We start from the raw sequence: 12,997 nt of genomic DNA, 5'->3' as shown, positions 1-12,997 counted from the left end.
CATTCTGACCCACAAATTCTACTTCTGAATTTTATTAGTTGCTAGGGTTGTCATAACAAATACCACAGACTGGGTGGCTAAAACAGAAATTTATTTTCTTACAGCTGCAGTGCTAGGAATTGAAGATCGAGGTATTGGCAGGTTTGTTTTCTGTCTCTGGCTTGCAAATGGCCCCCTTCTTGCTGCATCTTAATGTGGCTGTTTCTCTGTGTGTGTTCGTGTCCTCATCTCGTCTTATAAGGACACCGATCATAGTGGATTGGCGCCTACCCTAATGGCTCCATTTTAACTTAATCACATCTTTAAAGGCCCTGTTTCCAAATAAGATACATTCTGAGGTACAGGGGATTAAGACTACAGACACGAATTTTGAGGAGGACACAATTCAGCCTACAGAGGGACTCTTGTACAGGTACACAAAGAGACACACGTGAGAATATTACAGCCTTGTTTCACATAGCAAAGAGTTGGATACTGCGTAGCTATTCTTGGAAATTGTAAATGCATCATTAGAATGATGCAAATGGAAAATAAAGAACAAACTAAATCGATTTTATTAGTCAGGAACTCATTTTTCTCAGCAAGAAGCCTGGAGGTAGGAAGTCAGAGCCGATGGCATCAAAAACCCAAGCTCGTACTATAGTTCTGCTCTGTCGTCTTTCCCCTCGGCTTTGCAGCACAACTGCTTTTATGTGCCCCCGTCGTACCACAGATAGCAGAAGGAAGGGCCAAGGGCCATGGCAGTATTGTAACTCCCTTTGTGTAAGGAAAGTAAAAGTTTTGCTAGAACCCTCCTCAGAGGGCTTCCATTGACATCTCATTGGCCAGAATTCTGTCACATGTCAATCAGAGTTGCAAAAAACGCTGGGAAAACTAGCATCTTGCTTCCAGAGCAGTGAAAGGCAAGGGAGCAAAGCTGGGCCTATGTGTTGTGTGAGCTAACCTGTGGTGTTTACCACATGTATATAGTTCTAGGTAGATAGACCACTAAAACATCGTGTGGTGGGGGTAGGGGGGTGGGGAGGGTGGAGAGAGAGATGGGCAATGTGATACTGTTTGTGTAAATTTAAAAATACACACACACAAAGCTATATATATCATTTTAAAGATATAATATATATATATATATATATATATATATATATATATATATATATATATATATATATCATATGTAAAAACAACTATGTGAAGTTGATTAGAAAGGCTCCCATTGACAACTATAGAGCGGATGCCTATGGGGAGGGAGGAGTGGAAAGGAATTGAGGCTGAGGGATACAGAATGTGACAACAAAAAACACAATAAAACAGCCTTTTCACAGACTAGTTCCATCAGTTGAACTTTAACTAGGAGCATGATTGATGGTGTCAATCTAATTCTGTCTACTCAAGACTTAGGAGAAAAAGAGCAGGATGGCTTGGAGTGTGTGTGCAGATTATTCAGGCCATTGAGCAGGGTTATTTAGAGTTGAAGAAATGTGATTCACTGTGTTAATGACTGAGCTAAATTATTTTACTTTACTCTGTGATGAGTTTCATTCTTTTCAGTACAATTGGTGGCTTGACAGGAATGATGTTGTAGTATAAAGTTAGTGACTGTAACAGTTATTTTTTTCAAAAATTAGACATGAGTTTTGCAAAATCAATTTTCTTTGTTTTTATCCATATATTTCTTTTGCTCAATGATGCAAAATTAGTAGGATTGACTTTTGAACAGTCAGTGGGGACATGAGTAAAATAAACATGGTTACTTGGTAGTGAAATCCATCACGCTATAGTTTTCTTTTATTATCTTTGGAAACAGAGGGGGAGAAAGGATTTCCTTCCTCTCTCTAATGTAGCCTCAGCTACTGACTGGCTCTTTGCTTTGGAATGAAGCAAGTTGGCACCACTCCATAAGTCTAATGTGGGAATAAGATGCCGGAGGTTTCTATTTTTACTTATTGTCATTCTTTTGCTTTTATTTCTGTATTCTATCCTTTAACCATTCCACAACCAACACACTTTATTAATATGTGTTGTATCTTGTCTCTGTTAAGCATTTGTTAACAATTTTGGAAGCTGCTTGTAAACTCTTCCATTTTAGGACCATGTCTCCTTGTTACTTAATTATGTTATTATCATAGCTGGGATTGGTGACTTTCCTTGGTGAAATGGATTCAATTTGCCAAATAAAAATGAGTAAACTTAATGAGTCTTTATCCATTTTTAATCAGATGAACAATTCGTTTGATATCTCTCATAGCAGCTTTTGGAAATTCAATGGCATTTGGTTTGGAAAAGTAGAATTTCAGGAAGAGAAAATTATCTTCCCACAAGATAACAGTAATTGATTATGAATTATTTAGCACTGTAATCAGCACTTCATTAGATTCTATGGGTAATTTTATAAGTAATTACTCTTCATGGCACCTTTATTTCACAAAGTGAGAAAAACAGTTGAAAGGGGGTCAACATGGGCAAGTCCAAACAGTGTAAAGTAAGAGCCTGAATCTGAACCAAGTTTGTCTTGTGTTTCTGCCTATTCTTTTTACGCCTTCACTTTTCTTCTTACCCTAAATGGTAATTGTTTTGCAAACTATTGTCTTTGGTGCCTTATCTCCCTCCACTCCCAGCCTTGGGAGAGCTCATCTAGCCTCATGGTTTAAGGTGTAGCACAGATACATAGCTAACATCTCTATGTTTAGACTCGATGTTTCTCCTAAACTCTAGGATTCTGAATTTTCAGTTGCCCATGGGAGACAACCCATTTGCACACGTCACTGACACATCCAACTCACATACCTAATGATGTCAGAGTCAGAACTTATTCTAGACCTGCTCATTGCTGTGTACATTAATCTGTTAGAAGCCAATTACAATAGTTTGGGAAAAAATAAGTTGTTTTCAAGATAAAATTAAATATATAAAAATATGTGGAAAATTCAGATACAGCATCAGATATGTGGAGACATTGTTGCTAAAAGTAAAATAGGGTTATTTTAAATAAATAGTATCTATTACTAGTCATTTAATCTCTGCTCCCCCATGGAGCAGAATTGTTTTAAAAGTTTTCTTAGTCATGAATAGAATTGAGACCATATTTGCCTTTAGATGTAGGTTCTTAAGGTATTTGGATAAATTAAAGATCACTGAATGAGACAGTTAGGAAAGCCTGTGTCAGGAACCAAATTCAGAATTAGAAAGTAAAGTGGAATTATGTGGTTAAGTGAAAACCAAAAAAAAGTTATCTGTATACTCCAAAATGTGTGGAAGATTGACAAAAAGGATAAGCAATTTACTGGAGGAATGTGATTTTTCTGTTTTCTTTTAGACACTTACCTAATGAGTTCATTTAAGAAATAATTCTAAGTATCTCTTTTATCTTAGGGAATATATCAGTTTAGAAAATTAATAATAAAAATTTCTTGAAAGAATCAATAACAAGTTTGAAGAGACGTTATGCTTTATGTCCAAATGTAATATATAGTATTTACATGGCTACATTAGTTATTTTATGAGGAAAGAAACTGCCACATTCAGGTATTAAAAATGATTTTATGGCGTGAAGAACCCAAACCTTGCTTTCACTATCAGAAATAGGATTCTTTTTCTAAGGTAAACAAATTATAACTATTTTGAGTCACAATTGAGGAAGAAAATTGTTATTCCTTTCCTCTTTGGAAAAGTTAATCCTTCAGCATAAAGGATATGTCATTAATGGCAATTCTGGGAACATGAAAAGATGGATCACTTTTTAAGCTTTTTGGTTTATTAATTTTTATGTGGTTAACAGAGTAAACCTGATGTTTGTGGTAATAGCGTCCGAGAAGGGTAGGACATTTTTATCTTCAGTCAAGATATATTTGTGATTGTTAATGATTTTAGCTAATCACATGGTAAAATTGTTTTTTAGAGTAAACCAGCCAACTCAATTGCTCATGCTTTTCCAAACTGAAGTTGTAAAATAAAGAGTTTGTAGCTTGTATAAGGACTTCGTTAGTCATAATATTGCATACTTATGAGAAATATAATAATGATGTGATAACAGGAAACATATCTTCTAAAATTACCCTAATGTGTAATAGCAATGAGCAAATATTGAACAGGGCAACTAAAAATATTAAATAATTTGCAAATTTTATATATAATTTTGAGGAGAAATTATTATTTTTTTAGTGTGGTTCTATTTTTTGTGGAATGTGTTTTGGTTTGTCTAATGAGGCTTGGAATCTTTGCAGGGTTTTTGTTTGTCTTTCTTGTTCCAAAAAAATCTGGCATTGTGGAAAGTCATGCTAATGATTAAACCCAAATCTGCTGCTTCTTAGGCATCTAGTGCTTTTCTTTCACCGTAGTGGGGATGCATCTGATGAGCTGATGGAGCAATAATGGTAGGCTTTGTCACAGAAAACTATTAAATACTAGTATGGGCTCTATAAGTCAGACTTATAGGGGAAAAATAAAATACTACTAAACACATTTAATAAAGAAAGTTGAAATGGTGTGTTCCAGTTCCTAGTTTAAGTTTACAAATAAATGTCATCCATAAAAAAATGAAATACGTCAGTGGATATAATACTGTGGGCTTTTAGAATCAAATGATACCCCCTGCTGGCTAAATGTGGGATTGTGTTTGAAAACCAGTGGCTTTTATTGTACTTTTTTAATAGAGCTGATTACTGAATGAAATGATTGAGAGGCTTATTGTGAAATAATGTCAGAAAAATTATACATGTGAAGAATGAAGCCAAGGTATCACTTAAATAATTTTTGAAGTGAAACTAATGTGGAAATACCCATAATTAAAATTCCCAATCTTTTGATCTATTTTGAACCATGATGTAGACCGTAGGGGAGGAACACAGCAGGGGGAAAAGTGCATGGATCTGCCCTTATCTTTGATAACAACTCTGTTTAATTTAAGATGTTTAAATTACTGTCATCAGTTAAATTACTGTTGTAAAAGTAATTGGCAAATATGTAGAATATGTAGAGGTGAGATAAGAACTGTTTTTTTTTTTTTTCTGGGCACCCTGACTTAATTTATGATAAAAATAATTAGAGTATTTTTAAGTAATTTAGATGTTTGATAAGTTCAGGGAAATAACACATTTCATGCCTGTTTTTAAAATGTTTTCTTTTTACTCTTAAAATTCTTAAAGCAAAAAAAATTCTTAAAGCCATTTTGGAATTTAAAATGTTTTGGGCACATAATGCACAAAGCTTATGTTTAAAAGTGCATACTGGACAATATGTCACTATTTTATTGCAAATTTGAAAAATGTAATTTCAAGTCTGGTCCTACTGTTTGATGTTGCGTTTCACTGGCTGTGTTGCTTTAAGGGCACCCATCCCCCCTTCCTGCTTGAGCCACTGTGTCCTGTCAGTCATCCTGAAATACACTAGGGTGCTTGTCAGGCTGTTTGCTTACAGATGCAGCATAAGCCAAATTGTGAGCCATGATAGTGGCACTGATTTCTAAACATAAGAAATTGCTTAAACAATTGAGTTAGTATCTGTATATGGGCAATACTCTGTCCAGCTGTAGGTGAGTGAAGTGGCAAACTTTTTAAAATCAAACTTTGCTCTAAGACAAATCCTAATAATTATATACTATCTGTTGCTTTGGATAGATAACTTTGGGGAAATGAAAGGACATTATTTCTATCAAATGGGATGAATAGAAACTACTATGCTGTGTGTTTATTACTTTTGTAACTAATTTTCCTTTTCATAACACTAAAAACTCTAAAGTACTTTATGAAAACTCCAATTTTGTAAATATCTACTTTTCCGAGTAGATTAACCAGCATTTCAGATTTAGATAAAAATTTGATTCTCTTGAAAATTTTATCTTTCACAACTGCTTAGGCAGACTCAGTTGAGCAAAGACTTAATTCTGCTTTTTGCAGTATTTATTAGTGGCTTTAAAAATAGTGCTAAAACAAATTCTCATATGCTAAAGCCCAAGCTATAGTAGTCTTACATCACAGCACTTAAAAAATCCTACTGTGTGACTGAGCTATTACTCAGTTTGAGTAATAGCTAGAGTTACTCTGTTTGAGTAACTATGCTAGACACTGGTAGGTATACATTTCTTAGACATAAAGCTTGTGCAGCAAATTTAATTTCTATTATGGGTCTCTAAATTGTGTATACATATTTTTCCTGTACTTTTTTGGTATTCAGCCTTAAATATTTTTAAACAGAGAACTGATTAAAACAAAAAAACAAAACCTAGGAAGTTGTGGATTTTAATAGTTGTATGTGTAATATGGTAGAGAATAGTTAAGAGGCAGCAAAGAGTTAAAGTTTTAAGGCTTTATCTAGGATAAATGAGAAGAGATTGGTTTTGCAGATACATGAAATGATTATTTATTTATTCCTTACCTTGTTCTAGAAAGGATTTAAGATGACTTACAAGGCTGCATGAAATTCAAGATAGGATAAATTAAAAATGGAGGGAAAGAGGAAAGAAAAACAAGTCTGAGGCTATAAAACAAGAGCCAGGAACAAGGCAAAAATCCACCAGTTTTCAACTATGCTTTTATGCCACTAATGTATTATTATTGGATTGATGGGAGAGAAAATATGGAGCCACAGAAATCTTACGGGGAAATTTTATGCAAACTAGCTGTCTCCAGAGTGAGGAGAATATGTTGGACAATGAATATTAAGTACATTTTAAATGTCACTTGTGTTTTGATGAAAAAAAAAAGTAGAGAACGGCTGCCCTTTAAACCCACACACTGATTTATGTACGCACAAGTGTGGCTCTAAGTTTTCTAGGAGCAAAAAAAAAAAAATTGGACTATTACTCAATTCAGAAGAAACACTAAAGATGCTTAGCCTTTTGGAAACAACAGGAATTTATCTAAATAAGGTCAAATACCTGCATATTAGAATGGACATTATCAAGATGATGTTCAAAACAAGTATGTTTATCAATATTTACCATTATTTTTTTCTTACTAGATTGTTGTAAATATTAGCTACTGTTTTTTCATTCTTTCAACCTAGTGATAAATTTGACTTGAATTCCGGCTTCTGTTAGGTTGAAATTACTGGATCAATCTACTTGGGAAATAGTTACTGGGTAGGAGGAAGGAATTCCGAAGCAGGACTTTTTAATGTGTATTGATCTCAGATACTCAAAAAACAACTACTGTGTTGACTGTTCTAGGCTCCAGAGTTGTGCACGATATCAAACCCATCTTATGTAAGTGAACAAGCTTAGAAACTCTGTGCTTTCACTCAATAGTATTGAAAAAGGACAAAAATGTAGTAGTTAAAATTTTACTAGGGATCTTCAGTGGTATCTTCAGACATTAACATGGTGATTCAGGGACAATCACTTGGTTCTTTTTTAGTCTATTGTTAAAAATAAGATTGATAAGAAATAATTTTTTAACAGCAGTACAATATCAAAGAAAATTCTGAAAGCTTTTATTGTGGTTTATACTGTAAAATAACATGCAGATTGACTTAGAGTTCTCACCAGAAAAAAAATTATAAATTGAATAGATAACGTACCCGATGCGTGTGATGACATTGAGGATAACCAATACACACAGGTTTGAAACCTGGGGAGGAATGTTATGAAGAAGTTAAATAGATTTCAGACACCAAATAAACTAAACTGAGTCATATACTAGAGGGGCGAAGATGCTTTTAAAAAAAGCTAATTAACTTTCGGAAGCTTTAGTTTAGAGAATCCCAATAGGAGATCCACTCAAAGAGCTTATAGAGGCCAAAGGACAGTGGAAATTTATCATTATATGGTAAATGAAATAATCTGGAAGTATTTTGTATGTTACCAGGGTAAGAGATGAACAGAAAAAAAATTAAAAACATTTAAAAATATTGTTTCAATTAGAGTTCACATTCAATATTATTTTGTATTACTTTCAGATGTAAAGCCCAGTGGTCAGACAATTCTATACTTTGCAGAGTGTTCCCAGATATTTCCAGTACCCACCTGGCACCATATATAGTCTTTACACTATTATTGGCTCTATTTCCTATGCTTTACTTTCCATCCCCATGACTGTTTTGTAACTATCAGTCTGTACTTTTCAATCCCTTCACTTTTTCCACTCAGCCCCCACCCCCTCCACCTTAGGCAGTCATCAGTCTGTTGTCTGTGGCTATGAGTCTGCCTCTGTCCTGTTGTTCATCTATACTGTTCTTTAGATTCCACATATAAGGGAAACCATATGATATCTGTAACAAAAATTTTTAAATAAAAGTCAAATTTATCCAGGAAAAGTTTTATACACATTAAGTTCGCTCCTTTTAAGTTTAGAGTTTGAATAGTCCTGACAATGGTATATGGTCATGCAACCGCCACCATCATCAAATAGAGCATTTCCGTCAATCCAAAAAGTTTCTTGCGCCCTCTGGAGGCCAGCGATTCCCTTAATCCCTTGCTGGCAACCACTGATCTGTTTTCTGTCCTTATATTTTTGCCCTTTCAAGAATGTTATGTAATGGAATTATACAGTGTGTACTTTTGTCTGACTCTTTCACTTAGCGTGATGCTTCTGAGAGGTATTCATTTTATTGTCTATATCAATAGTTCATTCTTTTTCTTGTGTAATATGCAATATGATTTTATAAAAAAATTGTTTATTCACCTGTTGATGGAAATTTGAGTTGTTTCCAGTTTCTATTATGAGTAAGATCACCATGGACATTTGCATATAGGTCTCTATGTGGACATGTGCTTTCATTTCTTTAAGGAGTGGAATTGCTGAGTCATAGGGTGGGTATATCTTTAACTTTACAGCAAACTGCTAATCTGTTTTCTGAAGTGGCTATACTTATTTTCATTTTCATGAGCAGTGTGTAGTATTTCTGATTTTTCTGTTAGTTATATTTAGACTGGTTTTTATTGGATTTGGTTCAGTTCTCGTGGATACCTGTAGGTGATGTGGTGTACTTCCAGTTGTGCCTCATCAGGAGGAGTAGTTTGGGTTGTCTCATTTTGGCATTGTTAAGATTGATCTTTGTGTTCGGGCTTTGTAAGCCTGATTCTTAAAGTTCCCTTAATGATTCATCTGATGGTTTTCGCCTTTATTGATGATTATTATCCAGATCTATTATTTTTTGGTGGGGGTTGTAAATGGTGATTTCTATCATTGTAGAATACTTTATTTGTTTTTACTGGTTGGAATTAATCTATAAAGAAGAACTCTTTCTATTTTTACTATTCCATCACTCTAAAATATATTTCATACCTGAAAATCAGAAAAATACTTGTTTATTTATCCCATTATTTATTAATTTTCAAAAAAATAAGAGTGTCCCAGCCACTTTGAAAATCAGTGAGGTTTTGTCTTTTGAACTAATAATGGATTTCTATATCTTAAATATGCTTTAGTGAATTACATTCTTTATTCTTTTGATATTCAAATTTTCCCATTTTTTGGCCAGTGAGAACCCCTTTAAATTGGCCCCTGAATCTTCTGAGAAAACCCAAATGGGCCTTGCTTTCTAGGAAAAGATGTCCCAGAATCATTTGGTCTATTCTCTGCCCTAAACCTTTAACCAGTCATTCCGTTAAGAAGGCTAGTTCTTTTTACTGGGAAATAGTATTTAGAGAATACAGTCTATGCAATAAGTTGCCATTATTGCTTATATATTTATATATGTATGTATGTTCATACATACACATATATACAAGGTAGTGCAAAAGTAGGTTTATAATGTTAAACACAGACTTTATCTCTGTATTATTATTTGTTAATGATTGTATTATGTTCCATATGAACAATTGCAAACCTACTGTTGCCCCACTCTATATGCCATATTTTGCCATGTGTAATGTGTACATTTTGCTCAAATTTTTGAGGGAAAAACAAGGATGTGCATTATGCATGTGTGGTGCCTAAAGTAACTTGTATCTGTTCTCGTGTTTTGTAATTACCTGTTACATAAAGTTTCTTGTACCACAATATGTTCAAAAATAAATGCTAAAATTTCTTTGTAATACAAAAACCAAGTATGTAAATATAAATAAATAAATAATTGAATTAAAATAATAAAAATGAAAGATTTTCTTCTTGAAAGTTTGGGCAAAAAACGTGGGTGCACATTATACATGGCAAAATACGGTATGTGCATATATGCATGTATGTGTGAACAGAGCTAGGAAACTGATTTTTTTTAGGAAGAGAGAAATATATTTTATATTCCATTTTTCTTTTTTATGTCTCCTTTTTTATGCTCAAATCTTATTTCCTTAGTAACATGAATATAATTATTTTTTATCTCAGTGTGTGTGCATGTGTGTGTGTAGAATGAGAGTATAAATGCAGTTAAGGTTACTTTGATGGTCATTGTGTCCTAGAGAATAACTTTCTAGGGATTAAAGTAAAAATACTGTGTTTTGAAGTCACTCGAAATTATTTGTTTCTGTGTGGTTGCAAAGCTAATGTGAAATATAGTTAAGGTTTATTTCCTCTTGATTTTGATTTTGCTTATTAGGGATTGATTTATGAGTTGTTTTTAATGGAAAACATGTACATGGTTCAAAAGTCAAACTCTACAATGAGGTACATTCAGAGAAATATAGCATTCATCTTTGTCTCCTCTACTTTATTCTTTCCATCTTCCTAAAGACAGCCATTTTAAATTAGTTTACTTTTCTTCCAAAAAAAATATAAGCAAGATGAAGACATTTTTGTAATATTATCTTTCTTATGTAAAGGTAGCATGTTATAAATACTGGTCTGCACCTTGCTTTTTTCACTTAAAAATATGAGTCCAGCAGGGGAAAGTGGTGGTGGGAAAATGGAGACAACTATACTTGAACAACAATAAAAAACAAAAGAACCTAACTCAGACATCACTCCATATAAGCCCATAGAGAGAACTTACTCCTCTCTACTCGTTTGTGTGGATGTGTGATAGTTTCCCTTTCTGTTCTTCCTTCCTTCCCTCCCTCCTTCCCCTCCCTCCTTTCTTTTTCCTCCTCCTGGTCCTCCTTCTTCCTCTAAAATCCTCACTTGAGGTTATGTTTATTAATTTTAGAGTGAGACAGAGAGAGGGGGTGGGGAAGAGAAAGAGAGAGAGAGACACACACACACACAGAAACATTGATGTGAGAGAAAAACATCTATCAGTTGCCTCCCATATGACCCTGACTGGGGATCGAACCTGCAACCTAAGTTTGTGTCCTGACCAAGAATCAAACTCACAGACTTTTTGGTGTATAGACTGTGCTCCAACCAACTGAGCTTCCTGGCCAAGACCCTTTTTTCTTCTTCTTTTTTTTTTAATTGCTGCAATGAATTGCCTTGGGCACGCATCACTTTTTATTTTTGTCAGTTTATATTTGAAGTAGATTTCTAGAAGTGAGATTGATAGGTCAAAGCATAAATGCATACATAAACATGTACGTATACACATATATATTGTAAATTTACCCTGTATAAGGATGTTTTGCATATTCATAAGCAATGCATGATGTTGTTTGAGCCTCTACAGCCTTACTAACAGAATTTTATCAAAAATTTTGGATATTTGCCAATTCAAAAGATGAGAAATCGTATCTTACTGTATATTCAATTTCTCTTATAAATGAGGTTGGCAGCTTTTTACATACTTAGGAGCTATTTATATATTTTTTCCATGAATGAGAAATCATTTTAATTTATACTCTTTAAATAATGTCTAATGACTCCTTGCTGTGAAAGATGAGGAAAGGGGATTTTTTGACTTTTCTGTCTTGTCTGATGTGTGATTTTGCTAGTCTGTCCACCACGTCCCCAAGTATTTGTGTATTGGATACTTGTCTAATGTATCTTCATAATGTTTTATTTTTTTTGCTTCTATTTGTTTATCGAGTTCTTCTGTCTTGGTTTTTAATTATATTATGACATTTTATTTCTCCCCTTTTAACCTTGTAACTTTTCCATTCTTTTTAAAAGAAAGAGCATATTATATATATGTGTGTGTGTGTCTGTGTGCATGTTTATGTGAACTTGATTTATCATCCCTTCTTTCCTTCACTCTGCTTGATCTCTAGTGGTTTCCTTGGCTACATAGGTTCTGTCAGATAAAAATGGCACATCATCATGCTAATTCTACCCTACCACTTTTGTGACTCTATAGTCTCAAACTGGATCTTTATACAGATATCTCTCTTTGGTTCCTGTACCTATCGCCTTACATGTTAATATGCTAACCTGAGAACACCTGGGCAGCAATTTGAGGTTTGTGGCACTTTTAGAGAAAATTATTTCCAGATGAGGTGTGTATAGGCTTTAATGCTCCTTTAAAAAGCTTGATCAAGCCCTGGCTGGCGTAGCTCAGTGGATTGAGTGTGGGCCTGTGAACCAGAGTATCGCGGTTTGATTCCCAGTCAGGGTACATGCCTGGGTTGCAGGCCAGTTCCCAGCAGGGGACACACGAGAGGCAACTATATATTGATATTTCTCTCCCACTCTTTCTCCTTCCCTTCTCCTCTCTCGAAAAATAAATAAATAAAATATTAAAAAAATTTGATCAAGATATCACTGTATTTCTTTGTTTGTAGTTTGGTGTAATGACAAGTTTCCTTGAAGATAGTGGTCTTTATTTTAATCTTTTTTGTCTTTGATTAGTTTTGGTGGAAGGAAGTGACTGAAACACGTGTGGACTCTACCATATATTATAAGAAATCCTAGGAAGGATGACAATGATGATTCTCTTAGAGATCTGTACAGGGTACAGAGATAAGGAAGTATTGTTTACTTCTACCATGCTCATGTGTTTGTGTTAAGAGTAAAGAGTATTTGCATTGAAGCTGGATAGATGAGCAGGTACTTGTCAAGTGGTTAGTGGGTAACGGCACTTGGGCGGAGAGAACAGAGTGAATTAAAGGTTAGGGGCTTGAAACTCTATGGTCCATTCGGAGAACTTCAAATTCTTTAGCATGGGCAGAGGTGGGTTAAAGAGAGAAATAGCCGGAGAGATGGGACAGAACAAATTGCCTCGACTCATTTAGTGGAGCCTGAATTTATTGTGTCAGAAT

At 34.3% G+C, this 12,997-nt stretch overlaps 1 protein-coding gene across 6 annotated transcripts in view; it reads left to right on the top strand.

Moving 5' to 3' along the window:
* The window catches only part of CTNNA3 (catenin alpha 3), a 1,563,160-nt gene that overhangs the window by 45,408 nt on the left and 1,504,755 nt on the right, over positions 1-12,997 (top strand). The window contains exon 1 of one of the 6 annotated variants that reach the window (XM_053663826.1): positions 5,430-5,527. The exons of the other annotated variants lie outside the window; for them this stretch is intronic. The gene's annotated coding sequence lies outside the window, so the exon portion shown is untranslated. Of the gene's footprint in view, positions 1-5,429; positions 5,528-12,997 lie in introns of those variants that run through there. 6 annotated transcript variants of the gene reach the window in all.

Source organism: Artibeus jamaicensis, unplaced genomic scaffold, assembly GCF_021234435.1.
Source record: "Artibeus jamaicensis isolate MK-2021 breed Jamaican fruit bat unplaced genomic scaffold, CSHL_Jam_final contig_332, whole genome shotgun sequence".
Lineage (NCBI taxonomy): Eukaryota > Metazoa > Chordata > Mammalia > Chiroptera > Phyllostomidae > Artibeus > Artibeus jamaicensis.
This window is presented reverse-complemented; position numbering and strand designations above follow the sequence as displayed.